A 16897-nucleotide genomic window follows, 5' to 3' on the forward strand; every position below is an offset into this window, starting at 1 on the left:
GGCAAAGCTCAATGGATTAGCGGTCCATCGCCTTAACCACTCGGCCTTTCCTTCATCGATTTAAAAGAGTTTAATCACTTTGACTGCATTTGTGCTCAAAACAAAACGGATTAAACGACGGAGGCGAGATTCGAACTCGCGCGGGCAGAGCCCAATGTATTAGCAGTCCATCGCCTTTACCACTCGGCCACCCCGTCCTTGATTAAATCTGGTTTAATAATTTCGCCTGAATTTTTGATTAAAACAATCCGGTTAAAACGACGGAAGCGAGATTCGAACTCGCGAGGGCAGAGCCCAATGGATTAGCAGTCCATCGCCTTAACCACTCGGCCACCCCGTCCTTGATTAAATCTGGTTTAATAATTTCGCCTGAATTTTTGATTAAAACAATCCGGTTAAAACGACGGAAGCGAGATTCGAACTCGCGCGGGCAGAGCCCAACGGATTAGCAGTCCATCGCCTTAACCACTCGGCCACCCCGTCCTCGATTAAAACTGGTTTAATCATTTCGTCTGAATTTGGGAGTAAAACATCCGGTTAAAACGACGGATTCGAGATTCGAACTCGCGCGGGCAGAGCCCATTGGATTAGCGGTTCATCGCCTTAACCACTCGACCATTCCTTCATCGATTTAAGAGAGTTTAATCACTTTGACTGCATTTGTGTTCAAAACAAAACGGATTAAACGACGGAGGCGAGATTCGAACTCGCGCGGGCAGAGCCCAATGGATTAGCAGTCCATCGCCTTAACCACTCGGCCACCCCGTCCTTGATTAAATCTGGTTTAATAATTTCGCCTGAATTTTTGATTAAAACAATCTGGTTAAAACGGCGGGGGCGAGATTCGAACTCGCGCGGGCAGAGCCCAACGGATTAGCAGTCCACCGCCTTAACCACTCGGCCACCCCGTCCTCGATTAAAACTGGTTTAATCATTTCGTCTGAATTTGGGAGTAAAACATCCGGTTAAAACGACGGATTCGAGATTCGAACTCGCGCGGGCAGAGCCCATTGAATTAGCGGTTCATCGCCTTAACCACTCGACCATTCCTTCATCGATTTAAGAGAGTTTAATCACTTTGACTGCATTTGTGTTCAAAACCAAACGGATTAAACGACGGAGGCGAGATTCGAACTCCCGCGGGCAGAGCCCAATGGATTAGCAGTCCATCGCCTTAACCACTCGGCCACCCCGTCCTTGATTAAATCTGGTTTAATAATTTCGCCTGAATTTTTGATTAAAACAATCTGGTTAAAACGACGGGGGCGAGATTCGAACTCGCGCGGGCAGAGCCCAACGGATTAGCAGTCCATCGCCTTAACCACTCGGCCACCCCGTCCTCGATTAAAACTGGTTTAATCATTTCGTCTGAATTTTTGATTAAAACGACGGAAGTGAGGTTCGAACTCGCGCGGGCAAAGCCCAATGGATTAGCGGTCCATCGCCTTAACCACTCGGCCTTTCCTTCATCGATTTAAAAGAGTTTAATCACTTTGACTGCATTTGTGTTCAAAACAAAACGGATTAAACGACGGAGGCGAGATTCGAACTCGCGCGGGCAGAGCCCAATGGATTAGCAGTCCATCGCCTTAACCACTCAGCCACCCCGTCCTTGATTAAATCTGGTTTAATAATTTCGCCTGAATTTTTGATTAAAACAATCCGGTTAAAACGACGGAAGCGAGATTCGAACTCGCGAGGGCAGAGCCCAATGGATTAGCAGTCCATCGCCTTAACCACTCGGCCACCCCGTCCTTGATTAAATCTGGTTTAATAATTTCGCCTGAATTTTTGATTAAAACAATCCGGTTAAAACGACGGAAGCGAGATTCGAACTCGCGCGGGCAGAGCCCAACGGATTAGCAGTCCATCGCCTTAACCACTCGGCAACCCCGTCCTCGATTAAAACTGGTTTAATCATTTCGTCTGAATTTGGGAGTAAAACATCCGGATAAAACGACGGATTCGAGATTCGAACTCGCGCGGGCAGAGCCCATTGGATTAGCGGTTCATCGCCTTAACCACTCGACCATTCCTTCATCGATTTAAGAGAGTTTAATCACTTTGACTGCATTTGTGTTCAAAACAAAACGGATTAAACGACGGAGGCGAGATTCGAACTCGCGCGGGCAGAGCCCAATGGATTAGCAGTCCATCGCCTTAACCACTCGGCCACCCCGTCCTTGATTAAATCTGGTTTAATAATTTCGCCTGAATTTTTGATTAAAACAATCTGGTTAAAACGACGGGGGCGAGATTCGAACTCGCGCGGGCAGAGCCCAACGGATTAGCAGTCCATCGCCTTAACCACTCGGCCACCCCGTCCTCGATTAAAACTGGTTTAATCATTTCCTCTGAATTTTTGATTAAAACAATCCGGTTAAAACGACGGAAGTGAGGTTCGAACTCGCGCGGGCAAAGCCCAATGGGTTAGCGGTCCATCGCCTTAACCACTCGGCCTTTCCTTCATCGATTTAAAAGAGTTTAATCACTTTGACTGCATTTGTGTTCAAAACAAAACGGATTAAACGACGGAGGCGAGATTCGAACTCGCGCGGGCAGAGCCCAATGGATTAGCAGTCCATCGCCTTAACCACTCGGCCACCCCGTCCTTAAATAAATCTGGTTTAATAATTTCGCCTGAATTTTTGATTAAAACAATCCGGTTAAAACGACGGAAGCGAGATTCGAACTCGCGCGGGCAGAGCCCAATGGATTAGCAGTCCATCGCCTTAACCACTCGGCCACCCCGTCCTTGATTAAAACTGGTTTAATCATTTCGCCTGAATTTTTGATTAAAACAATCCGGTTAAAACGACGGGGGCGAGATTCGAACTCACGCGGGCAGAGCCCAACGGATTAGCAGTTCATCGCCTTAACCACTCGGCCACCCCGTCCTCGATTAAAACTGGTTTAATCATTTCGTCTGAATTTTTGATTAAAACAATCCGGTTAAAACGACGGAAGTGAGGTTCGAACTCGCGCGGGCAAAGCCCAATGGATTAGCGGTCCATCGCCTTAACCACTCGGCCTTTCCTTCATCGATTTAAAAGAGTTTAATCCCTTTGACTGCATTTGTGTTCAAAACAAAACGGATTAAACGACGGAGGCGAGATTCGAACTCGCGCGGGCAGAGCCCAATGGATTAGCAGTCCATCGCCTTAACCACTCGGCCACCCCGTCCTTGATTAAATCTGGTTTAATAATTTCGCCTGAATTTTTGATTAAAACAATCCGATTAAAGGAACGGAAGCGAGATTCGAACTCGCGCGGGCAGAGCCCAATGGATTAGCAGTCCATCGCCTTAACCACTCGGCCACCCCGTCCTTGATTAAATCTGGTTTAATAATTTCGCCTGAATTTTTGATTAAAACAATCTGGTTAAAACGACGGGGGCGAGATTCGAACTCGCGCGGGCAGAGCCCAACGGATTAGCAGTCCACCGCCTTAACCACTCGGCCACCCCGTCCTCGATTAAAACTGGTTTAATCATTTCGTCTGAATTTGGGAGTAAAACATCCGGTTAAAACGACGGATTCGAGATTCGAACTCGCGCGGGCAGAGCCCATTGGATTAGCGGTTCATCGCCTTAACCACTCGACCATTCCTTCATCGATTTAAGAGAGTTTAATCACTTTGACTGCATTTGTGTTCAAAACAAAACGGATTAAACGACGGAGGCGAGATTCGAACTCCCGCGGGCAGAGCCCAATGGATTAGCAGTCCATCGCCTTAACCACTCGGCCACCCCGTCCTTGATTAAATCTGGTTTAATAATTTCGCCTGAATTTTTGATTAAAACAATCTGGTTAAAACGACGGGGGCGAGATTCGAACTCGCGCGGGCAGAGCCCAGCGGATTAGCAGTCCATCGCCTTAATCACTCGGCCACCCCGTCCTCGATTAAAACTGGTTTAATCATTTCGCCTGAATTTTTGATTAAAACAATCCGGTTAAAACGACGGAAGTGAGGTTCGAACTCGCGCGGGCAAAGCCCAATGGATTAGCGGTCCATCGCCTTAACCACTCGGCCTTTCCTTCATCGATTTAAAAGAGTTTAATCACTTTGACTGCATTTGTGTTCAAAACAAAATGGATTAAACGACGGAGGCGAGATTCGAACTCGCGCGGGCAGAGCCCAATGGATTAGCAGTCCATCGCCTTAACCACTCAGCCACCCCGTCCTTGATTAAATATGGTTTAATAATTTCGCCTGAATTTTTGATTAAAACAATCCGGTTAAAACGACGGAGGCGAGATTCGAACTCGCGCGGGCAGAGCCCAATGGATTAGCAGTCCATCGCCTTAACCACTCAGCCACCCCGTCCTTGATTAAATCTGGTTTAATAATTTCGCCTGAATTTTTGATTAAAACAATCCGGTTAAAACGACGGAAGCGAGATTCGAACTCGCGCGGGCAGAGCCCAACGGATTAGCAGTCCATCGCCTTAACCACTCGGCAACCCCGTCCTCGATTAAAACTGGTTTAATCATTTCGTCTGAATTTGGGAGTAAAACATCCGGATAAAACGACGGATTCGAGATTCGAACTCGCGCGGGCAGAGCCCATTGGATTAGCGGTTCATCGCCTTAACCACTCGACCATTCCTTCATCGATTTAAGAGAGTTTAATCACTTTGACTGCATTTGTGTTCAAAACAAAACGGATTAAACGACGGAGGCGAGATTCGAACTCGCGCGGGCAGAGCCCAATGGATTAGCAGTCCATCGCCTTAACCACTCGGCCACCCCGTCCTTGATTAAATCTGGTTTAATAATTTCGCCTGAATTTTTGATTAAAACAATCTGGTTAAAACGACGGGGGCGAGATTCGAACTCGCGCGGGCAGAGCCCAACGGATTAGCAGTCCATCGCCTTAACCACTCGGCCACCCCGTCCTCGATTAAAACTGGTTTAATCATTTCGTCTGAATTTTTGATTAAAACGACGGAAGTGAGGTTCGAACTCGCGCGGGCAAAGCCCAATGGATTAGCGGTCCATCGCCTTAACCACTCGGCCTTTCCTTCATCGATTTAAAAGAGTTTAATCACTTTGACTGCATTTGTGTTCAAAACAAAACGGATTAAACGACGGAGGCGAGATTCGAACTCGCGCGGGCAGAGCCCAATGGATTAGCAGTCCATCGCCTTAACCACTCAGCCACCCCGTCCTTGATTAAATCTGGTTTAATAATTTCGCCTGAATTTTTGATTAAAACAATCCGGTTAAAACGACGGAAGCGAGATTCGAACTCGCGAGGGCAGAGCCCAATGGATTAGCAGTCCATCGCCTTAACCACTCGGCCACCCCGTCCTTGATTAAATCTGGTTTAATAATTTCGCCTGAATTTTTGATTAAAACAATCCGGTTAAAACGACGGAAGCGAGATTCGAACTCGCGCGGGCAGAGCCCAACGGATTAGCAGTCCATCGCCTTAACCACTCGGCAACCCCGTCCTCGATTAAAACTGGTTTAATCATTTCGTCTGAATTTGGGAGTAAAACATCCGGATAAAACGACGGATTCGAGATTCGAACTCGCGCGGGCAGAGCCCATTGGATTAGCGGTTCATCGCCTTAACCACTCGACCATTCCTTCATCGATTTAAGAGAGTTTAATCACTTTGACTGCATTTGTGTTCAAAACAAAACGGATTAAACGACGGAGGCGAGATTCGAACTCGCGCGGGCAGAGCCCAATGGATTAGCAGTCCATCGCCTTAACCACTCGGCCACCCCGTCCTTGATTAAATCTGGTTTAATAATTTCGCCTGAATTTTTGATTAAAACAATCTGGTTAAAACGACGGGGGCGAGATTCGAACTCGCGCGGGCAGAGCCCAACGGATTAGCAGTCCATCGCTTTAACCACTCGGCCACCCCGTCCTCGATTAAAACTGGTTTAATCATTTCCTCTGAATTTTTGATTAAAACAATCCGGTTAAAACGACGGAAGTGAGGTTCGAACTCGCGCGGGCAAAGCCCAATGGGTTAGCGGTCCATCGCCTTAACCACTCGGCCTTTCCTTCATCGATTTAAAAGAGTTTAATCACTTTGACTGCATTTGTGTTCAAAACAAAACGGATTAAACGACGGAGGCGAGATTCGAACTCGCGCGGGCAGAGCCCAATGGATTAGCAGTCCATCGCCTTAACCACTCGGCCACCCCGTCCTTAAATAAATCTGGTTTAATAATTTCGCCTGAATTTTTGATTAAAACAATCCGGTTAAAACGACGGAAGCGAGATTCGAACTCGCGCGGGCAGAGCCCAATGGATTAGCAGTCCATCGCCTTAACCACTCGGCCACCCCGTCCTTGATTAAAACTGGTTTAATCATTTCGCCTGAATTTTTGATTAAAACAATCCGGTTAAAACGACGGGGGCGAGATTCGAACTCACGCGGGCAGAGCCCAACGGATTAGCAGTTCATCGCCTTAACCACTCGGCCACCCCGTCCTCGATTAAAACTGGTTTAATCATTTCGTCTGAATTTTTGATTAAAACAATCCGGTTAAAACGACGGAAGTGAGGTTCGAACTCGCGCGGGCAAAGCCCAATGGATTAGCGGTCCATCGCCTTAACCACTCGGCCTTTCCTTCATCGATTTAAAAGAGTTTAATCCCTTTGACTGCATTTGTGTTCAAAACAAAACGGATTAAACGACGGAGGCGAGATTCGAACTCGCGCGGGCAGAGCCCAATGGATTAGCAGTCCATCGCCTTAACCACTCGGCCACCCCGTCCTTGATTAAATCTGGTTTAATAATTTCGCCTGAATTTTTGATTAAAACAATCCGATTAAAGGAACGGAAGCGAGATTCGAACTCGCGCGGGCAGAGCCCAATGGATTAGCAGTCCATCGCCTTAACCACTCGGCCACCCCGTCCTTGATTAAATCTGGTTTAATAATTTCGCCTGAATTTTTGATTAAAACAATCTGGTTAAAACGACGGGGGCGAGATTCGAACTCGCGCGGGCAGAGCCCAACGGATTAGCAGTCCACCGCCTTAACCACTCGGCCACCCCGTCCTCGATTAAAACTGGTTTAATCATTTCGTCTGAATTTGGGAGTAAAACATCCGGTTAAAACGACGGATTCGAGATTCGAACTCGCGCGGGCAGAGCCCATTGGATTAGCGGTTCATCGCCTTAACCACTCGACCATTCCTTCATCGATTTAAGAGAGTTTAATCACTTTGACTGCATTTGTGTTCAAAACAAAACGGATTAAACGACGGAGGCGAGATTCGAACTCCCGCGGGCAGAGCCCAATGGATTAGCAGTCCATCGCCTTAACCACTCGGCCACCCCGTCCTTGATTAAATCTGGTTTAATAATTTCGCCTGAATTTTTGATTAAAACAATCTGGTTAAAACGACGGGGGCGAGATTCGAACTCGCGCGGGCAGAGCCCAGCGGATTAGCAGTCCATCGCCTTAACCACTCGGCCACCCCGTCCTCGATTAAAACTGGTTTAATCATTTCGCCTGAATTTTTGATTAAAACAATCCGGTTAAAACGACGGAAGTGAGGTTCGAACTCGCGCGGGCAAAGCCCAATGGATTAGCGGTCCATCGCCTTAACCACTCGGCCTTTCCTTCATCGATTTAAAAGAGTTTAATCACTTTGACTGCATTTGTGTTCAAAACAAAATGGATTAAACGACGGAGGCGAGATTCGAACTCGCGCGGGCAGAGCCCAATGGATTAGCAGTCCATCGCCTTAACCACTCAGCCACCCCGTCCTTGATTAAATCTGGTTTAATAATTTCGCCTGAATTTTTGATTAAAACAATCCGGTTAAAACGACGGAGGCGAGATTCGAACTCGCGCGGGCAGAGCCCAATGGATTAGCAGTCCATCGCCTTAACCACTCAGCCACCCCGTCCTTGATTAAATCTGGTTTAATAATTTCGCCTGAATTTTTGATTAAAACAATCCGGTTAAAACGACGGAAGCGAGATTCGAACTCGCGCGGGCAGAGCCCAACGGATTAGCAGTCCATCGCCTTAACCACTCGGCAACCCCGTCCTCGATTAAAACTGGTTTAATCATTTCGTCTGAATTTGGGAGTAAAACATCCGGATAAAACGACGGATTCGAGATTCGAACTCGCGCGGGCAGAGCCCATTGGATTAGCGGTTCATCGCCTTAACCACTCGACCATTCCTTCATCGATTTAAGAGAGTTTAATCACTTTGACTGCATTTGTGTTCAAAACAAAACGGATTAAACGACGGAGGCGAGATTCGAACTCGCGCGGGCAGAGCCCAATGGATTAGCAGTCCATCGCCTTAACCACTCGGCCACCCCGTCCTTGATTAAATCTGGTTTAATAATTTCGCCTGAATTTTTGATTAAAACAATCTGGTTAAAACGACGGGGGCGAGATTCGAACTCGCGCGGGCAGAGCCCAACGGATTAGCAGTCCATCGCCTTAACCACTCGGCCACCCCGTCCTCGATTAAAACTGGTTTAATCATTTCGTCTGAATTTTTGATTAAAACGACGGAAGTGAGGTTCGAACTCGCGCGGGCAAAGCCCAATGGATTAGCGGTCCATCGCCTTAACCACTCGGCCTTTCCTTCATCGATTTAAAAGAGTTTAATCACTTTGACTGCATTTGTGTTCAAAACAAAACGGATTAAACGACGGAGGCGAGATTCGAACTCGCGCGGGCAGAGCCCAATGGATTAGCAGTCCATCGCCTTAACCACTCAGCCACCCCGTCCTTGATTAAATCTGGTTTAATAATTTCGCCTGAATTTTTGATTAAAACAATCCGGTTAAAACGACGGAAGCGAGATTCGAACTCGCGAGGGCAGAGCCCAATGGATTAGCAGTCCATCGCCTTAACCACTCGGCCACCCCGTCCTTGATTAAATCTGGTTTAATAATTTCGCCTGAATTTTTGATTAAAACAATCCGGTTAAAACGACGGAAGCGAGATTCGAACTCGCGCGGGCAGAGCCCAACGGATTAGCAGTCCATCGCCTTAACCACTCGGCAACCCCGTCCTCGATTAAAACTGGTTTAATCATTTCGTCTGAATTTGGGAGTAAAACATCCGGATAAAACGACGGATTCGAGATTCGAACTCGCGCGGGCAGAGCCCATTGGATTAGCGGTTCATCGCCTTAACCACTCGACCATTCCTTCATCGATTTAAGAGAGTTTAATCACTTTGACTGCATTTGTGTTCAAAACAAAACGGATTAAACGACGGAGGCGAGATTCGAACTCGCGCGGGCAGAGCCCAATGGATTAGCAGTCCATCGCCTTAACCACTCGGCCACCCCGTCCTTGATTAAATCTGGTTTAATAATTTCGCCTGAATTTTTGATTAAAACAATCTGGTTAAAACGACGGGGGCGAGATTCGAACTCGCGCGGGCAGAGCCCAACGGATTAGCAGTCCATCGCCTTAACCACTCGGCCACCCCGTCCTCGATTAAAACTGGTTTAATCATTTCCTCTGAATTTTTGATTAAAACAATCCGGTTAAAACGACGGAAGTGAGGTTCGAACTCGCGCGGGCAAAGCCCAATGGGTTAGCGGTCCATCGCCTTAACCACTCGGCCTTTCCTTCATCGATTTAAAAGAGTTTAATCACTTTGACTGCATTTGTGTTCAAAACAAAACGGATTAAACGACGGAGGCGAGATTCGAACTCGCGCGGGCAGAGCCCAATGGATTAGCAGTCCATCGCCTTAACCACTCGGCCACCCCGTCCTTAAATAAATCTGGTTTAATAATTTCGCCTGAATTTTTGATTAAAACAATCCGGTTAAAACGACGGAAGCGAGATTCGAACTCGCGCGGGCAGAGCCCAATGGATTAGCAGTCCATCGCCTTAACCACTCGGCCACCCCGTCCTTGATTAAAACTGGTTTAATCATTTCGCCTGAATTTTTGATTAAAACAATCCGGTTAAAACGACGGGGGCGAGATTCGAACTCACGCGGGCAGAGCCCAACGGATTAGCAGTTCATCGCCTTAACCACTCGGCCACCCCGTCCTCGATTAAAACTGGTTTAATCATTTCGTCTGAATTTTTGATTAAAACAATCCGGTTAAAACGACGGAAGTGAGGTTCGAACTCGCGCGGGCAAAGCCCAATGGATTAGCGGTCCATCGCCTTAACCACTCGGCCTTTCCTTCATCGATTTAAAAGAGTTTAATCCCTTTGACTGCATTTGTGTTCAAAACAAAACGGATTAAACGACGGAGGCGAGATTCGAACTCGCGCGGGCAGAGCCCAATGGATTAGCAGTCCATCGCCTTAACCACTCGGCCACCCCGTCCTTGATTAAATCTGGTTTAATAATTTCGCCTGAATTTTTGATTAAAACAATCCGATTAAAGGAACGGAAGCGAGATTCGAACTCGCGCGGGCAGAGCCCAATGGATTAGCAGTCCATCGCCTTAACCACTCGGCCACCCCGTCCTTGATTAAATCTGGTTTAATAATTTCGCCTGAATTTTTGATTAAAACAATCTGGTTAAAACGACGGGGGCGAGATTCGAACTCGCGCGGGCAGAGCCCAACGGATTAGCAGTCCACCGCCTTAACCACTCGGCCACCCCGTCCTCGATTAAAACTGGTTTAATCATTTCGTCTGAATTTGGGAGTAAAACATCCGGTTAAAACGACGGATTCGAGATTCGAACTCGCGCGGGCAGAGCCCATTGGATTAGCGGTTCATCGCCTTAACCACTCGACCATTCCTTCATCGATTTAAGAGAGTTTAATCACTTTGACTGCATTTGTGTTCAAAACAAAACGGATTAAACGACGGAGGCGAGATTCGAACTCCCGCGGGCAGAGCCCAATGGATTAGCAGTCCATCGCCTTAACCACTCGGCCACCCCGTCCTTGATTAAATCTGGTTTAATAATTTCGCCTGAATTTTTGATTAAAACAATCTGGTTAAAACGACGGGGGCGGGATTCGAACTCGCGCGGGCAGAGCCCAGCGGATTAGCAGTCCATCGCCTTAACCACTCGGCCACCCCGTCCTCGATTAAAACTGGTTTAATCATTTCGCCTGAATTTTTGATTAAAACAATCCGGTTAAAACGACGGAAGTGAGGTTCGAACTCGCGCGGGCAAAGCCCAATGGATTAGCGGTCCATCGCCTTAACCACTCGGCCTTTCCTTCATCGATTTAAAAGAGTTTAATCACTTTGACTGCATTTGTGTTCAAAACAAAATGGATTAAACGACGGAGGCGAGATTCGAACTCGCGCGGGCAGAGCCCAATGGATTAGCAGTCCATCGCCTTAACCACTCAGCCACCCCGTCCTTGATTAAATCTGGTTTAATAATTTCGCCTGAATTTTTGATTAAAACAATCCGGTTAAAACGACGGAGGCGAGATTCGAACTCGCGCGGGCAGAGCCCAATGGATTAGCAGTCCATCGCCTTAACCACTCAGCCACCCCGTCCTTGATTAAATCTGGTTTAATAATTTCGCCTGAATTTTTGATTAAAACAATCCGGTTAAAACGACGGAAGCGAGATTCGAACTCGCGCGGGCAGAGCCCAACGGATTAGCAGTCCATCGCCTTAACCACTCGGCAACCCCGTCCTCGATTAAAACTGGTTTAATCATTTCGTCTGAATTTGGGAGTAAAACATCCGGATAAAACGACGGATTCGAGATTCGAACTCGCGCGGGCAGAGCCCATTGGATTAGCGGTTCATCGCCTTAACCACTCGACCATTCCTTCATCGATTTAAGAGAGTTTAATCACTTTGACTGCATTTGTGTTCAAAACAAAACGGATTAAACGACGGAGGCGAGATTCGAACTCGCGCGGGCAGAGCCCAATGGATTAGCAGTCCATCGCCTTAACCACTCGGCCACCCCGTCCTTGATTAAATCTGGTTTAATAATTTCGCCTGAATTTTTGATTAAAACAATCTGGTTAAAACGACGGGGGCGAGATTCGAACTCGCGCGGGCAGAGCCCAATGGATTAGCAGTCCATCGCCTTAACCACTCGGCCACCCCGTCCTCGATTAAAACTGGTTTAATCATTTCCTCTGAATTTTTGATTAAAACAATCCGGTTAAAACGACGGAAGTGAGGTTCGAACTCGCGCGGGCAAAGCCCAATGGATTAGCGGTCCATCGCCTTAACCACTCGGCCTTTCCTTCATCGATTTAAAAGAGTTTAATCACTTTGACTGCATTTGTGTTCAAAACAAAACGGATTAAACGACGGAGGCGAGATTCGAACTCGCGCGGGCAGAGCCCAATGGATTAGCAGTCCATCGCCTTAACCACTCAGCCACCCCGTCCTTGATTAAATCTGGTTTAATAATTTCGCCTGAATTTTTGATTAAAACAATCCGGTTAAAACGACGGAAGCGAGATTCGAACTCGCGAGGGCAGAGCCCAATGGATTAGCAGTCCATCGCCTTAACCACTCGGCCACCCCGTCCTTGATTAAATCTGGTTTAATAATTTCGGCTGAATTTTTGATTAAAACAATCCGGTTAAAACGACGGAAGCGAGATTCGAACTCGCGCGGGCAGAGCCCAACGGATTAGCAGTCCATCGCCTTAACCACTCGGCAACCCCGTCCTCGATTAAAACTGGTTTAATCATTTCGTCTGAATTTGGGAGTAAAACATCCGGATAAAACGACGGATTCGAGATTCGAACTCGCGCGGGCAGAGCCCATTGGATTAGCGGTTCATCGCCTTAACCACTCGACCATTCCTTCATCGATTTAAGAGAGTTTAATCACTTTGACTGCATTTGTGTTCAAAACAAAACGGATTAAACGACGGAGGCGAGATTCGAACTCGCGCGGGCAGAGCCTAATGGATTAGCAGTCCATCGCCTTAACCACTCGGCCACCCCGTCCTTGATTAAATCTGGTTTAATAATTTCGCCTGAATTTTTGATTAAAACAATCTGGTTAAAACGACGGGGGCGAGATTCGAACTCGCGCGGGCAGAGCCCAATGGATTAGCAGTCCATCGCCTTAACCACTCGGCCACCCCGTCCTCGATTAAAACTGGTTTAATCATTTCCTCTGAATTTTTGATTAAAACAATCCGGTTAAAACGACGGAAGTGAGGTTCGAACTCGCGCGGGCAAAGCCCAATGGATTAGCGGTCCATCGCCTTAACCACTCGGCCTTTCCTTCATCGATTTAAAAGAGTTTAATCACTTTGACTGCATTTGTGTTCAAAACAAAACGGATTAAACGACGGAGGCGAGATTCGAACTCGCGCGGGCAGAGCCCAATGGATTAGCAGTCCATCGCCTTAACCACTCAGCCACCCCGTCCTTGATTAAATCTGGTTTAATAATTTCGCCTGAATTTTTGATTAAAACAATCCGGTTAAAACGACGGAAGCGAGATTCGAACTCGCGAGGGCAGAGCCCAATGGATTAGCAGTCCATCGCCTTAACCACTCGGCCACCCCGTCCTTGATTAAATCTGGTTTAATAATTTCGCCTGAATTTTTGATTAAAACAATCCGGTTAAAACGACGGAAGCGAGATTCGAACTCGCGCGGGCAGAGCCCAACGGATTAGCAGTCCATCGCCTTAACCACTCGGCAACCCCGTCCTCGATTAAAACTGGTTTAATCATTTCGTCTGAATTTGGGAGTAAAACATCCGGATAAAACGACGGATTCGAGATTCGAACTCGCGCGGGCAGAGCCCATTGGATTAGCGGTTCATCGCCTTAACCACTCGACCATTCCTTCATCGATTTAAGAGAGTTTAATCACTTTGACTGCATTTGTGTTCAAAACAAAACGGATTAAACGACGGAGGCGAGATTCGAACTCGCGCGGGCAGAGCCCAATGGATTAGCAGTCCATCGCCTTAACCACTCGGCCACCCCGTCCTTGATTAAATCTGGTTTAATAATTTCGCCTGAATTTTTGATTAAAACAATCTGGTTAAAACGACGGGGGCGAGATTCGAACTCGCGCGGGCAGAGCCCAATGGATTAGCAGTCCATCGCCTTAACCACTCGGCCACCCCGTCCTCGATTAAAACTGGTTTAATCATTTCCTCTGAATTTTTGATTAAAACAATCCGGTTAAAACGACGGAAGTGAGGTTCGAACTCGCGCGGGCAAAGCCCAATGGATTAGCGGTCCATCGCCTTAACCACTCGGCCTTTCCTTCATCGATTTAAAAGAGTTTAATCACTTTGACTGCATTTGTGTTCAAAACAAAACGGATTAAACGACGGAGGCGAGATTCGAACTCGCGCGGGCAGAGCCCAATGGATTAGCAGTCCATCGCCTTAACCACTCAGCCACCCCGTCCTTGATTAAATCTGGTTTAATAATTTCGCCTGAATTTTTGATTAAAACAATCCGGTTAAAACGACGGAAGCGAGATTCGAACTCGCGAGGGCAGAGCCCAATGGATTAGCAGTCCATCGCCTTAACCACTCGGCCACCCCGTCCTTGATTAAATCTGGTTTAATAATTTCGCCTGAATTTTTGATTAAAACAATCCGGTTAAAACGACGGAAGCGAGATTCGAACTCGCGCGGGCAGAGCCCAACGGATTAGCAGTCCATCGCCTTAACCACTCGGCAACCCCGTCCTCGATTAAAACTGGTTTAATCATTTCGTCTGAATTTGGGAGTAAAACATCCGGATAAAACGACGGATTCGAGATTCGAACTCGCGCGGGCAGAGCCCATTGGATTAGCGGTTCATCGCCTTAACCACTCGACCATTCCTTCATCGATTTAAGAGAGTTTAATCACTTTGACTGCATTTGTGTTCAAAACAAAACGGATTAAACGACGGAGGCGAGATTCGAACTCGCGCGGGCAGAGCCCAATGGATTAGCTGTCCATCGCCTTAACCACTCGGCCACCCCGTCCTTGATTAAATCTGGTTTAATAATTTCGCCTGAATTTTTGATTAAAACAATCTGGTTAAAACGACGGGGGCGAGATTCGAACTCGCGCGGGCAGAGCCCAACGGATTAGCAGTCCATCGCCTTAACCACTCGGCCACCCCGTCCTCGATTAAAACTGGTTTAATCATTTCCTCTGAATTTTTGATTAAAACAATCCGGTTAAAACGACGGAAGTGAGGTTCGAACTCGCGCGGGCAAAGCCCAATGGATTAGCGGTCCATCGCCTTAACCACTCGGCCTTTCCTTCATCGATTTAAAAGAGTTTAATCACTTTGACTGCATTTGTGTTCAAAACAAAACGGATTAAACGACGGAGGCGAGATTCGAACTCGCGCGGGCAGAGCCCAATGGATTAGCAGTCCATCGCCTTAACCACTCGGCCACCCCGTCCTTAAATAAATCTGGTTTAATAATTTCGCCTGAATTTTTGATTAAAACAATCCGGTTAAAATGACGGAAGCGAGATTCGAACTCGCGCGGGCAGAGCCCAATGGATTAGCAGTCCATCGCCTTAACCACTCGGCCACCCCGTCCTTGATTAAAACTGGTTTAATCATTTCGCCTGAATTTTTGATTAAAACAATCCGGTTAAAACGACGGGGGCGAGATTCGAACTCACGCGGGCAGAGCCCAACGGATTAGCAGTTCATCGCCTTAACCACTCGGCCACCCCGTCCTCGATTAAAACTGGTTTAATCATTTCGTCTGAATTTTTGATTAAAACAATCCGGTTAAAACGACGGAAGTGAGGTTCGAACTCGCGCGGGCAAAGCCCAATGGATTAGCGGTCCATCGCCTTAACCACTCGGCCTTTCCTTCAACGATTTAAAAGAGTTTAATCACTTTGACTGCATTTGTGTTCAAAACAAAACGGATTAAACGACGGAGGCGAGATTCGAACTCGCGCGGGCAGAGCCCAACGGATTAGCAGTACATCGCCTTAACCACTCGGCCACCCCGTCCTCGATTAAAACTGGTTTAATCATTTCGTCTGAATTTTTGATTAAAACAATCCGGTTAAAACGACGGAAGTGAGGTTCGAACTCGCGCGGGCAAAGCCCAATGGATTAGCGGTCCATCGCCTTAACCACTCGGCCTTTCCTTCATCGATTTAAAAGAGTTTAATCACTTTGACTGCATTTGTGTTCAAAACAAAACGGATAAAACGACGGAGGCGAGATTCGAACTCGCGCGGGCCGATCCCAATGGATTAGCAGTACATCGCCTTAACCACTCGGCCACCCCGTCCTTGATTAAAACTGGTTTAATAATTTCGTCTGAATTTTTGATTAAAACAAAACGGATAAAACGACGAAGGCGAGATTCGAACTCGCGCGGGCAGAGCCCAATGGTTTAGCGGTCCATCGCCTTAACCACTCGGCCATTCCTTCATCGATTTAAAAGAGTTTAATAACTTTGACTGCATTTGTGTTCAAAACAAAACGGACAAAACGACGGAGGCGAGATTCGAACTCTCGCGGGCAGAGCACAATGGAATAGCAGTCCATCGCCTCAACCACTCGGCCACCCCGTCCTTGATTAAAACGGGTTTAATAATTTCGGCTGAATTTTTGATTAAAACAATCTGGTTAAAATGACGGAGGCGAGATTCGAACTCGCGCGGACAGAGCCCAACGGATTAGCAGTCCATCGCCTTAACCACTCGGCCACCCCGCCCTCAATTAAAACTGGTTTAATCATTTCGCCTGAATTTGGGAGTAAAACATTCGGTTAAAACGACGGATTCGAGATTCGAACTTGCGCGGGCAGAGCCCATTGGATTAGCGGTTCATCGCCTTAACCACTCGACCATTCCTTCATGGATTTAAGAGAGTTTAATCACTTTGACTGCATTTGTGTTCAAAACAAAACGGATTAAACGACGGAGGCGAGATTCGAACTCGCGCGGGCCGAGCCCAATGGATTAGCAGTCCATCGCCTTAACCACTCGGCCACCCCGTCCTTGATTAAATCTGGTTTATTAATTT

The 16897-nt window shown here is 47.2% G+C and overlaps 100 non-coding genes across 100 annotated transcripts; all 100 read right to left on the reverse strand.

Annotated features, from left to right (window-relative positions):
• Window positions 1–115: 115 nt before the first annotated feature.
• Window positions 116–197, reverse strand: TRNAS-GCU (transfer RNA serine (anticodon GCU)). Its single transcript has one exon. It is a non-coding gene; the product is annotated as a tRNA-Ser (tRNA).
• A 61-nt stretch (window positions 198–258) lies between these two features.
• TRNAS-GCU (transfer RNA serine (anticodon GCU)) lies at window positions 259–340 on the reverse strand. Its single transcript has one exon. It is a non-coding gene; the product is annotated as a tRNA-Ser (tRNA).
• Window positions 341–401: 61 nt separating this feature from the next.
• On the reverse strand, window positions 402–483 carry TRNAS-GCU (transfer RNA serine (anticodon GCU)). The gene has a single exon. It is a non-coding gene; the product is annotated as a tRNA-Ser (tRNA).
• Window positions 484–686: 203 nt separating this feature from the next.
• TRNAS-GCU (transfer RNA serine (anticodon GCU)) lies at window positions 687–768 on the reverse strand. Its single transcript has one exon. It is a non-coding gene; the product is annotated as a tRNA-Ser (tRNA).
• A 61-nt stretch (window positions 769–829) lies between these two features.
• Window positions 830–912, reverse strand: TRNAS-GCU (transfer RNA serine (anticodon GCU)). Its single transcript has one exon. It is a non-coding gene; the product is annotated as a tRNA-Ser (tRNA).
• A 202-nt stretch (window positions 913–1114) lies between these two features.
• On the reverse strand, window positions 1115–1196 carry TRNAS-GCU (transfer RNA serine (anticodon GCU)). Its single transcript has one exon. It is a non-coding gene; the product is annotated as a tRNA-Ser (tRNA).
• A 61-nt stretch (window positions 1197–1257) lies between these two features.
• Window positions 1258–1339, reverse strand: TRNAS-GCU (transfer RNA serine (anticodon GCU)). The gene has a single exon. It is a non-coding gene; the product is annotated as a tRNA-Ser (tRNA).
• Window positions 1340–1386: 47 nt separating this feature from the next.
• On the reverse strand, window positions 1387–1468 carry TRNAS-GCU (transfer RNA serine (anticodon GCU)). Its single transcript has one exon. It is a non-coding gene; the product is annotated as a tRNA-Ser (tRNA).
• A 61-nt stretch (window positions 1469–1529) lies between these two features.
• On the reverse strand, window positions 1530–1611 carry TRNAS-GCU (transfer RNA serine (anticodon GCU)). Its single transcript has one exon. It is a non-coding gene; the product is annotated as a tRNA-Ser (tRNA).
• A 61-nt stretch (window positions 1612–1672) lies between these two features.
• TRNAS-GCU (transfer RNA serine (anticodon GCU)) lies at window positions 1673–1754 on the reverse strand. Its single transcript has one exon. It is a non-coding gene; the product is annotated as a tRNA-Ser (tRNA).
• A 61-nt stretch (window positions 1755–1815) lies between these two features.
• On the reverse strand, window positions 1816–1897 carry TRNAS-GCU (transfer RNA serine (anticodon GCU)). Its single transcript has one exon. It is a non-coding gene; the product is annotated as a tRNA-Ser (tRNA).
• A 203-nt stretch (window positions 1898–2100) lies between these two features.
• On the reverse strand, window positions 2101–2182 carry TRNAS-GCU (transfer RNA serine (anticodon GCU)). The gene has a single exon. It is a non-coding gene; the product is annotated as a tRNA-Ser (tRNA).
• A 61-nt stretch (window positions 2183–2243) lies between these two features.
• TRNAS-GCU (transfer RNA serine (anticodon GCU)) lies at window positions 2244–2325 on the reverse strand. The gene has a single exon. It is a non-coding gene; the product is annotated as a tRNA-Ser (tRNA).
• Window positions 2326–2529: 204 nt separating this feature from the next.
• TRNAS-GCU (transfer RNA serine (anticodon GCU)) lies at window positions 2530–2611 on the reverse strand. The gene has a single exon. It is a non-coding gene; the product is annotated as a tRNA-Ser (tRNA).
• A 61-nt stretch (window positions 2612–2672) lies between these two features.
• Window positions 2673–2754, reverse strand: TRNAS-GCU (transfer RNA serine (anticodon GCU)). The gene has a single exon. It is a non-coding gene; the product is annotated as a tRNA-Ser (tRNA).
• A 61-nt stretch (window positions 2755–2815) lies between these two features.
• On the reverse strand, window positions 2816–2897 carry TRNAS-GCU (transfer RNA serine (anticodon GCU)). The gene has a single exon. It is a non-coding gene; the product is annotated as a tRNA-Ser (tRNA).
• A 61-nt stretch (window positions 2898–2958) lies between these two features.
• On the reverse strand, window positions 2959–3040 carry TRNAS-GCU (transfer RNA serine (anticodon GCU)). The gene has a single exon. It is a non-coding gene; the product is annotated as a tRNA-Ser (tRNA).
• A 61-nt stretch (window positions 3041–3101) lies between these two features.
• On the reverse strand, window positions 3102–3183 carry TRNAS-GCU (transfer RNA serine (anticodon GCU)). The gene has a single exon. It is a non-coding gene; the product is annotated as a tRNA-Ser (tRNA).
• A 61-nt stretch (window positions 3184–3244) lies between these two features.
• On the reverse strand, window positions 3245–3326 carry TRNAS-GCU (transfer RNA serine (anticodon GCU)). Its single transcript has one exon. It is a non-coding gene; the product is annotated as a tRNA-Ser (tRNA).
• A 61-nt stretch (window positions 3327–3387) lies between these two features.
• TRNAS-GCU (transfer RNA serine (anticodon GCU)) lies at window positions 3388–3469 on the reverse strand. The gene has a single exon. It is a non-coding gene; the product is annotated as a tRNA-Ser (tRNA).
• A 203-nt stretch (window positions 3470–3672) lies between these two features.
• Window positions 3673–3754, reverse strand: TRNAS-GCU (transfer RNA serine (anticodon GCU)). Its single transcript has one exon. It is a non-coding gene; the product is annotated as a tRNA-Ser (tRNA).
• A 61-nt stretch (window positions 3755–3815) lies between these two features.
• Window positions 3816–3897, reverse strand: TRNAS-GCU (transfer RNA serine (anticodon GCU)). Its single transcript has one exon. It is a non-coding gene; the product is annotated as a tRNA-Ser (tRNA).
• Window positions 3898–3958: 61 nt separating this feature from the next.
• Window positions 3959–4040, reverse strand: TRNAS-GCU (transfer RNA serine (anticodon GCU)). Its single transcript has one exon. It is a non-coding gene; the product is annotated as a tRNA-Ser (tRNA).
• Window positions 4041–4101: 61 nt separating this feature from the next.
• On the reverse strand, window positions 4102–4183 carry TRNAS-GCU (transfer RNA serine (anticodon GCU)). Its single transcript has one exon. It is a non-coding gene; the product is annotated as a tRNA-Ser (tRNA).
• A 61-nt stretch (window positions 4184–4244) lies between these two features.
• On the reverse strand, window positions 4245–4326 carry TRNAS-GCU (transfer RNA serine (anticodon GCU)). Its single transcript has one exon. It is a non-coding gene; the product is annotated as a tRNA-Ser (tRNA).
• A 61-nt stretch (window positions 4327–4387) lies between these two features.
• Window positions 4388–4469, reverse strand: TRNAS-GCU (transfer RNA serine (anticodon GCU)). The gene has a single exon. It is a non-coding gene; the product is annotated as a tRNA-Ser (tRNA).
• A 203-nt stretch (window positions 4470–4672) lies between these two features.
• Window positions 4673–4754, reverse strand: TRNAS-GCU (transfer RNA serine (anticodon GCU)). The gene has a single exon. It is a non-coding gene; the product is annotated as a tRNA-Ser (tRNA).
• A 61-nt stretch (window positions 4755–4815) lies between these two features.
• On the reverse strand, window positions 4816–4897 carry TRNAS-GCU (transfer RNA serine (anticodon GCU)). The gene has a single exon. It is a non-coding gene; the product is annotated as a tRNA-Ser (tRNA).
• Window positions 4898–4944: 47 nt separating this feature from the next.
• Window positions 4945–5026, reverse strand: TRNAS-GCU (transfer RNA serine (anticodon GCU)). The gene has a single exon. It is a non-coding gene; the product is annotated as a tRNA-Ser (tRNA).
• Window positions 5027–5087: 61 nt separating this feature from the next.
• Window positions 5088–5169, reverse strand: TRNAS-GCU (transfer RNA serine (anticodon GCU)). The gene has a single exon. It is a non-coding gene; the product is annotated as a tRNA-Ser (tRNA).
• A 61-nt stretch (window positions 5170–5230) lies between these two features.
• TRNAS-GCU (transfer RNA serine (anticodon GCU)) lies at window positions 5231–5312 on the reverse strand. The gene has a single exon. It is a non-coding gene; the product is annotated as a tRNA-Ser (tRNA).
• A 61-nt stretch (window positions 5313–5373) lies between these two features.
• Window positions 5374–5455, reverse strand: TRNAS-GCU (transfer RNA serine (anticodon GCU)). The gene has a single exon. It is a non-coding gene; the product is annotated as a tRNA-Ser (tRNA).
• A 203-nt stretch (window positions 5456–5658) lies between these two features.
• On the reverse strand, window positions 5659–5740 carry TRNAS-GCU (transfer RNA serine (anticodon GCU)). Its single transcript has one exon. It is a non-coding gene; the product is annotated as a tRNA-Ser (tRNA).
• A 61-nt stretch (window positions 5741–5801) lies between these two features.
• Window positions 5802–5883, reverse strand: TRNAS-GCU (transfer RNA serine (anticodon GCU)). Its single transcript has one exon. It is a non-coding gene; the product is annotated as a tRNA-Ser (tRNA).
• A 204-nt stretch (window positions 5884–6087) lies between these two features.
• On the reverse strand, window positions 6088–6169 carry TRNAS-GCU (transfer RNA serine (anticodon GCU)). The gene has a single exon. It is a non-coding gene; the product is annotated as a tRNA-Ser (tRNA).
• Window positions 6170–6230: 61 nt separating this feature from the next.
• Window positions 6231–6312, reverse strand: TRNAS-GCU (transfer RNA serine (anticodon GCU)). The gene has a single exon. It is a non-coding gene; the product is annotated as a tRNA-Ser (tRNA).
• Window positions 6313–6373: 61 nt separating this feature from the next.
• On the reverse strand, window positions 6374–6455 carry TRNAS-GCU (transfer RNA serine (anticodon GCU)). The gene has a single exon. It is a non-coding gene; the product is annotated as a tRNA-Ser (tRNA).
• Window positions 6456–6516: 61 nt separating this feature from the next.
• Window positions 6517–6598, reverse strand: TRNAS-GCU (transfer RNA serine (anticodon GCU)). Its single transcript has one exon. It is a non-coding gene; the product is annotated as a tRNA-Ser (tRNA).
• A 61-nt stretch (window positions 6599–6659) lies between these two features.
• Window positions 6660–6741, reverse strand: TRNAS-GCU (transfer RNA serine (anticodon GCU)). The gene has a single exon. It is a non-coding gene; the product is annotated as a tRNA-Ser (tRNA).
• Window positions 6742–6802: 61 nt separating this feature from the next.
• TRNAS-GCU (transfer RNA serine (anticodon GCU)) lies at window positions 6803–6884 on the reverse strand. The gene has a single exon. It is a non-coding gene; the product is annotated as a tRNA-Ser (tRNA).
• A 61-nt stretch (window positions 6885–6945) lies between these two features.
• On the reverse strand, window positions 6946–7027 carry TRNAS-GCU (transfer RNA serine (anticodon GCU)). The gene has a single exon. It is a non-coding gene; the product is annotated as a tRNA-Ser (tRNA).
• Window positions 7028–7230: 203 nt separating this feature from the next.
• On the reverse strand, window positions 7231–7312 carry TRNAS-GCU (transfer RNA serine (anticodon GCU)). The gene has a single exon. It is a non-coding gene; the product is annotated as a tRNA-Ser (tRNA).
• Window positions 7313–7373: 61 nt separating this feature from the next.
• On the reverse strand, window positions 7374–7455 carry TRNAS-GCU (transfer RNA serine (anticodon GCU)). The gene has a single exon. It is a non-coding gene; the product is annotated as a tRNA-Ser (tRNA).
• Window positions 7456–7516: 61 nt separating this feature from the next.
• Window positions 7517–7598, reverse strand: TRNAS-GCU (transfer RNA serine (anticodon GCU)). The gene has a single exon. It is a non-coding gene; the product is annotated as a tRNA-Ser (tRNA).
• Window positions 7599–7659: 61 nt separating this feature from the next.
• TRNAS-GCU (transfer RNA serine (anticodon GCU)) lies at window positions 7660–7741 on the reverse strand. The gene has a single exon. It is a non-coding gene; the product is annotated as a tRNA-Ser (tRNA).
• A 61-nt stretch (window positions 7742–7802) lies between these two features.
• On the reverse strand, window positions 7803–7884 carry TRNAS-GCU (transfer RNA serine (anticodon GCU)). The gene has a single exon. It is a non-coding gene; the product is annotated as a tRNA-Ser (tRNA).
• A 61-nt stretch (window positions 7885–7945) lies between these two features.
• On the reverse strand, window positions 7946–8027 carry TRNAS-GCU (transfer RNA serine (anticodon GCU)). Its single transcript has one exon. It is a non-coding gene; the product is annotated as a tRNA-Ser (tRNA).
• Window positions 8028–8230: 203 nt separating this feature from the next.
• On the reverse strand, window positions 8231–8312 carry TRNAS-GCU (transfer RNA serine (anticodon GCU)). The gene has a single exon. It is a non-coding gene; the product is annotated as a tRNA-Ser (tRNA).
• A 61-nt stretch (window positions 8313–8373) lies between these two features.
• Window positions 8374–8455, reverse strand: TRNAS-GCU (transfer RNA serine (anticodon GCU)). Its single transcript has one exon. It is a non-coding gene; the product is annotated as a tRNA-Ser (tRNA).
• A 47-nt stretch (window positions 8456–8502) lies between these two features.
• TRNAS-GCU (transfer RNA serine (anticodon GCU)) lies at window positions 8503–8584 on the reverse strand. The gene has a single exon. It is a non-coding gene; the product is annotated as a tRNA-Ser (tRNA).
• Window positions 8585–8645: 61 nt separating this feature from the next.
• On the reverse strand, window positions 8646–8727 carry TRNAS-GCU (transfer RNA serine (anticodon GCU)). Its single transcript has one exon. It is a non-coding gene; the product is annotated as a tRNA-Ser (tRNA).
• A 61-nt stretch (window positions 8728–8788) lies between these two features.
• Window positions 8789–8870, reverse strand: TRNAS-GCU (transfer RNA serine (anticodon GCU)). The gene has a single exon. It is a non-coding gene; the product is annotated as a tRNA-Ser (tRNA).
• A 61-nt stretch (window positions 8871–8931) lies between these two features.
• TRNAS-GCU (transfer RNA serine (anticodon GCU)) lies at window positions 8932–9013 on the reverse strand. Its single transcript has one exon. It is a non-coding gene; the product is annotated as a tRNA-Ser (tRNA).
• A 203-nt stretch (window positions 9014–9216) lies between these two features.
• Window positions 9217–9298, reverse strand: TRNAS-GCU (transfer RNA serine (anticodon GCU)). The gene has a single exon. It is a non-coding gene; the product is annotated as a tRNA-Ser (tRNA).
• Window positions 9299–9359: 61 nt separating this feature from the next.
• On the reverse strand, window positions 9360–9441 carry TRNAS-GCU (transfer RNA serine (anticodon GCU)). Its single transcript has one exon. It is a non-coding gene; the product is annotated as a tRNA-Ser (tRNA).
• Window positions 9442–9645: 204 nt separating this feature from the next.
• TRNAS-GCU (transfer RNA serine (anticodon GCU)) lies at window positions 9646–9727 on the reverse strand. Its single transcript has one exon. It is a non-coding gene; the product is annotated as a tRNA-Ser (tRNA).
• A 61-nt stretch (window positions 9728–9788) lies between these two features.
• On the reverse strand, window positions 9789–9870 carry TRNAS-GCU (transfer RNA serine (anticodon GCU)). The gene has a single exon. It is a non-coding gene; the product is annotated as a tRNA-Ser (tRNA).
• A 61-nt stretch (window positions 9871–9931) lies between these two features.
• TRNAS-GCU (transfer RNA serine (anticodon GCU)) lies at window positions 9932–10013 on the reverse strand. Its single transcript has one exon. It is a non-coding gene; the product is annotated as a tRNA-Ser (tRNA).
• A 61-nt stretch (window positions 10014–10074) lies between these two features.
• On the reverse strand, window positions 10075–10156 carry TRNAS-GCU (transfer RNA serine (anticodon GCU)). Its single transcript has one exon. It is a non-coding gene; the product is annotated as a tRNA-Ser (tRNA).
• Window positions 10157–10217: 61 nt separating this feature from the next.
• Window positions 10218–10299, reverse strand: TRNAS-GCU (transfer RNA serine (anticodon GCU)). The gene has a single exon. It is a non-coding gene; the product is annotated as a tRNA-Ser (tRNA).
• A 61-nt stretch (window positions 10300–10360) lies between these two features.
• TRNAS-GCU (transfer RNA serine (anticodon GCU)) lies at window positions 10361–10442 on the reverse strand. The gene has a single exon. It is a non-coding gene; the product is annotated as a tRNA-Ser (tRNA).
• A 61-nt stretch (window positions 10443–10503) lies between these two features.
• On the reverse strand, window positions 10504–10585 carry TRNAS-GCU (transfer RNA serine (anticodon GCU)). The gene has a single exon. It is a non-coding gene; the product is annotated as a tRNA-Ser (tRNA).
• A 203-nt stretch (window positions 10586–10788) lies between these two features.
• On the reverse strand, window positions 10789–10870 carry TRNAS-GCU (transfer RNA serine (anticodon GCU)). Its single transcript has one exon. It is a non-coding gene; the product is annotated as a tRNA-Ser (tRNA).
• A 61-nt stretch (window positions 10871–10931) lies between these two features.
• Window positions 10932–11013, reverse strand: TRNAS-GCU (transfer RNA serine (anticodon GCU)). The gene has a single exon. It is a non-coding gene; the product is annotated as a tRNA-Ser (tRNA).
• Window positions 11014–11074: 61 nt separating this feature from the next.
• Window positions 11075–11156, reverse strand: TRNAS-GCU (transfer RNA serine (anticodon GCU)). The gene has a single exon. It is a non-coding gene; the product is annotated as a tRNA-Ser (tRNA).
• Window positions 11157–11217: 61 nt separating this feature from the next.
• TRNAS-GCU (transfer RNA serine (anticodon GCU)) lies at window positions 11218–11299 on the reverse strand. Its single transcript has one exon. It is a non-coding gene; the product is annotated as a tRNA-Ser (tRNA).
• A 61-nt stretch (window positions 11300–11360) lies between these two features.
• Window positions 11361–11442, reverse strand: TRNAS-GCU (transfer RNA serine (anticodon GCU)). The gene has a single exon. It is a non-coding gene; the product is annotated as a tRNA-Ser (tRNA).
• Window positions 11443–11503: 61 nt separating this feature from the next.
• Window positions 11504–11585, reverse strand: TRNAS-GCU (transfer RNA serine (anticodon GCU)). Its single transcript has one exon. It is a non-coding gene; the product is annotated as a tRNA-Ser (tRNA).
• Window positions 11586–11788: 203 nt separating this feature from the next.
• Window positions 11789–11870, reverse strand: TRNAS-GCU (transfer RNA serine (anticodon GCU)). The gene has a single exon. It is a non-coding gene; the product is annotated as a tRNA-Ser (tRNA).
• Window positions 11871–11931: 61 nt separating this feature from the next.
• TRNAS-GCU (transfer RNA serine (anticodon GCU)) lies at window positions 11932–12013 on the reverse strand. Its single transcript has one exon. It is a non-coding gene; the product is annotated as a tRNA-Ser (tRNA).
• Window positions 12014–12074: 61 nt separating this feature from the next.
• TRNAS-GCU (transfer RNA serine (anticodon GCU)) lies at window positions 12075–12156 on the reverse strand. Its single transcript has one exon. It is a non-coding gene; the product is annotated as a tRNA-Ser (tRNA).
• A 61-nt stretch (window positions 12157–12217) lies between these two features.
• On the reverse strand, window positions 12218–12299 carry TRNAS-GCU (transfer RNA serine (anticodon GCU)). Its single transcript has one exon. It is a non-coding gene; the product is annotated as a tRNA-Ser (tRNA).
• Window positions 12300–12360: 61 nt separating this feature from the next.
• Window positions 12361–12442, reverse strand: TRNAS-GCU (transfer RNA serine (anticodon GCU)). The gene has a single exon. It is a non-coding gene; the product is annotated as a tRNA-Ser (tRNA).
• Window positions 12443–12503: 61 nt separating this feature from the next.
• TRNAS-GCU (transfer RNA serine (anticodon GCU)) lies at window positions 12504–12585 on the reverse strand. The gene has a single exon. It is a non-coding gene; the product is annotated as a tRNA-Ser (tRNA).
• A 203-nt stretch (window positions 12586–12788) lies between these two features.
• TRNAS-GCU (transfer RNA serine (anticodon GCU)) lies at window positions 12789–12870 on the reverse strand. Its single transcript has one exon. It is a non-coding gene; the product is annotated as a tRNA-Ser (tRNA).
• Window positions 12871–12931: 61 nt separating this feature from the next.
• Window positions 12932–13013, reverse strand: TRNAS-GCU (transfer RNA serine (anticodon GCU)). The gene has a single exon. It is a non-coding gene; the product is annotated as a tRNA-Ser (tRNA).
• A 61-nt stretch (window positions 13014–13074) lies between these two features.
• TRNAS-GCU (transfer RNA serine (anticodon GCU)) lies at window positions 13075–13156 on the reverse strand. The gene has a single exon. It is a non-coding gene; the product is annotated as a tRNA-Ser (tRNA).
• A 61-nt stretch (window positions 13157–13217) lies between these two features.
• On the reverse strand, window positions 13218–13299 carry TRNAS-GCU (transfer RNA serine (anticodon GCU)). The gene has a single exon. It is a non-coding gene; the product is annotated as a tRNA-Ser (tRNA).
• A 61-nt stretch (window positions 13300–13360) lies between these two features.
• TRNAS-GCU (transfer RNA serine (anticodon GCU)) lies at window positions 13361–13442 on the reverse strand. The gene has a single exon. It is a non-coding gene; the product is annotated as a tRNA-Ser (tRNA).
• A 61-nt stretch (window positions 13443–13503) lies between these two features.
• TRNAS-GCU (transfer RNA serine (anticodon GCU)) lies at window positions 13504–13585 on the reverse strand. The gene has a single exon. It is a non-coding gene; the product is annotated as a tRNA-Ser (tRNA).
• A 203-nt stretch (window positions 13586–13788) lies between these two features.
• On the reverse strand, window positions 13789–13870 carry TRNAS-GCU (transfer RNA serine (anticodon GCU)). The gene has a single exon. It is a non-coding gene; the product is annotated as a tRNA-Ser (tRNA).
• A 61-nt stretch (window positions 13871–13931) lies between these two features.
• Window positions 13932–14013, reverse strand: TRNAS-GCU (transfer RNA serine (anticodon GCU)). Its single transcript has one exon. It is a non-coding gene; the product is annotated as a tRNA-Ser (tRNA).
• A 61-nt stretch (window positions 14014–14074) lies between these two features.
• TRNAS-GCU (transfer RNA serine (anticodon GCU)) lies at window positions 14075–14156 on the reverse strand. Its single transcript has one exon. It is a non-coding gene; the product is annotated as a tRNA-Ser (tRNA).
• Window positions 14157–14217: 61 nt separating this feature from the next.
• Window positions 14218–14299, reverse strand: TRNAS-GCU (transfer RNA serine (anticodon GCU)). Its single transcript has one exon. It is a non-coding gene; the product is annotated as a tRNA-Ser (tRNA).
• A 61-nt stretch (window positions 14300–14360) lies between these two features.
• On the reverse strand, window positions 14361–14442 carry TRNAS-GCU (transfer RNA serine (anticodon GCU)). The gene has a single exon. It is a non-coding gene; the product is annotated as a tRNA-Ser (tRNA).
• A 61-nt stretch (window positions 14443–14503) lies between these two features.
• On the reverse strand, window positions 14504–14585 carry TRNAS-GCU (transfer RNA serine (anticodon GCU)). Its single transcript has one exon. It is a non-coding gene; the product is annotated as a tRNA-Ser (tRNA).
• A 203-nt stretch (window positions 14586–14788) lies between these two features.
• TRNAS-GCU (transfer RNA serine (anticodon GCU)) lies at window positions 14789–14870 on the reverse strand. Its single transcript has one exon. It is a non-coding gene; the product is annotated as a tRNA-Ser (tRNA).
• Window positions 14871–14931: 61 nt separating this feature from the next.
• TRNAS-GCU (transfer RNA serine (anticodon GCU)) lies at window positions 14932–15013 on the reverse strand. The gene has a single exon. It is a non-coding gene; the product is annotated as a tRNA-Ser (tRNA).
• Window positions 15014–15074: 61 nt separating this feature from the next.
• Window positions 15075–15156, reverse strand: TRNAS-GCU (transfer RNA serine (anticodon GCU)). Its single transcript has one exon. It is a non-coding gene; the product is annotated as a tRNA-Ser (tRNA).
• A 61-nt stretch (window positions 15157–15217) lies between these two features.
• Window positions 15218–15299, reverse strand: TRNAS-GCU (transfer RNA serine (anticodon GCU)). Its single transcript has one exon. It is a non-coding gene; the product is annotated as a tRNA-Ser (tRNA).
• A 61-nt stretch (window positions 15300–15360) lies between these two features.
• TRNAS-GCU (transfer RNA serine (anticodon GCU)) lies at window positions 15361–15442 on the reverse strand. The gene has a single exon. It is a non-coding gene; the product is annotated as a tRNA-Ser (tRNA).
• A 61-nt stretch (window positions 15443–15503) lies between these two features.
• Window positions 15504–15585, reverse strand: TRNAS-GCU (transfer RNA serine (anticodon GCU)). Its single transcript has one exon. It is a non-coding gene; the product is annotated as a tRNA-Ser (tRNA).
• A 61-nt stretch (window positions 15586–15646) lies between these two features.
• Window positions 15647–15728, reverse strand: TRNAS-GCU (transfer RNA serine (anticodon GCU)). Its single transcript has one exon. It is a non-coding gene; the product is annotated as a tRNA-Ser (tRNA).
• Window positions 15729–15789: 61 nt separating this feature from the next.
• TRNAS-GCU (transfer RNA serine (anticodon GCU)) lies at window positions 15790–15871 on the reverse strand. Its single transcript has one exon. It is a non-coding gene; the product is annotated as a tRNA-Ser (tRNA).
• Window positions 15872–15932: 61 nt separating this feature from the next.
• Window positions 15933–16014, reverse strand: TRNAS-GCU (transfer RNA serine (anticodon GCU)). Its single transcript has one exon. It is a non-coding gene; the product is annotated as a tRNA-Ser (tRNA).
• Window positions 16015–16075: 61 nt separating this feature from the next.
• On the reverse strand, window positions 16076–16157 carry TRNAS-GCU (transfer RNA serine (anticodon GCU)). The gene has a single exon. It is a non-coding gene; the product is annotated as a tRNA-Ser (tRNA).
• Window positions 16158–16218: 61 nt separating this feature from the next.
• TRNAS-GCU (transfer RNA serine (anticodon GCU)) lies at window positions 16219–16303 on the reverse strand. The gene has a single exon. It is a non-coding gene; the product is annotated as a tRNA-Ser (tRNA).
• Window positions 16304–16361: 58 nt separating this feature from the next.
• TRNAS-GCU (transfer RNA serine (anticodon GCU)) lies at window positions 16362–16443 on the reverse strand. The gene has a single exon. It is a non-coding gene; the product is annotated as a tRNA-Ser (tRNA).
• Window positions 16444–16504: 61 nt separating this feature from the next.
• Window positions 16505–16586, reverse strand: TRNAS-GCU (transfer RNA serine (anticodon GCU)). Its single transcript has one exon. It is a non-coding gene; the product is annotated as a tRNA-Ser (tRNA).
• Window positions 16587–16789: 203 nt separating this feature from the next.
• Window positions 16790–16871, reverse strand: TRNAS-GCU (transfer RNA serine (anticodon GCU)). Its single transcript has one exon. It is a non-coding gene; the product is annotated as a tRNA-Ser (tRNA).
• Between the last annotated feature and the right edge of the window lie 26 nt (window positions 16872–16897).

Source organism: Phalangium opilio, unplaced genomic scaffold, assembly GCF_054372755.1.
Source record: "Phalangium opilio isolate 3A_F unplaced genomic scaffold, DU_Popi_V2 ptg000225l_1, whole genome shotgun sequence".
Classification (NCBI taxonomy): domain Eukaryota; kingdom Metazoa; phylum Arthropoda; class Arachnida; order Opiliones; family Phalangiidae; genus Phalangium; species Phalangium opilio.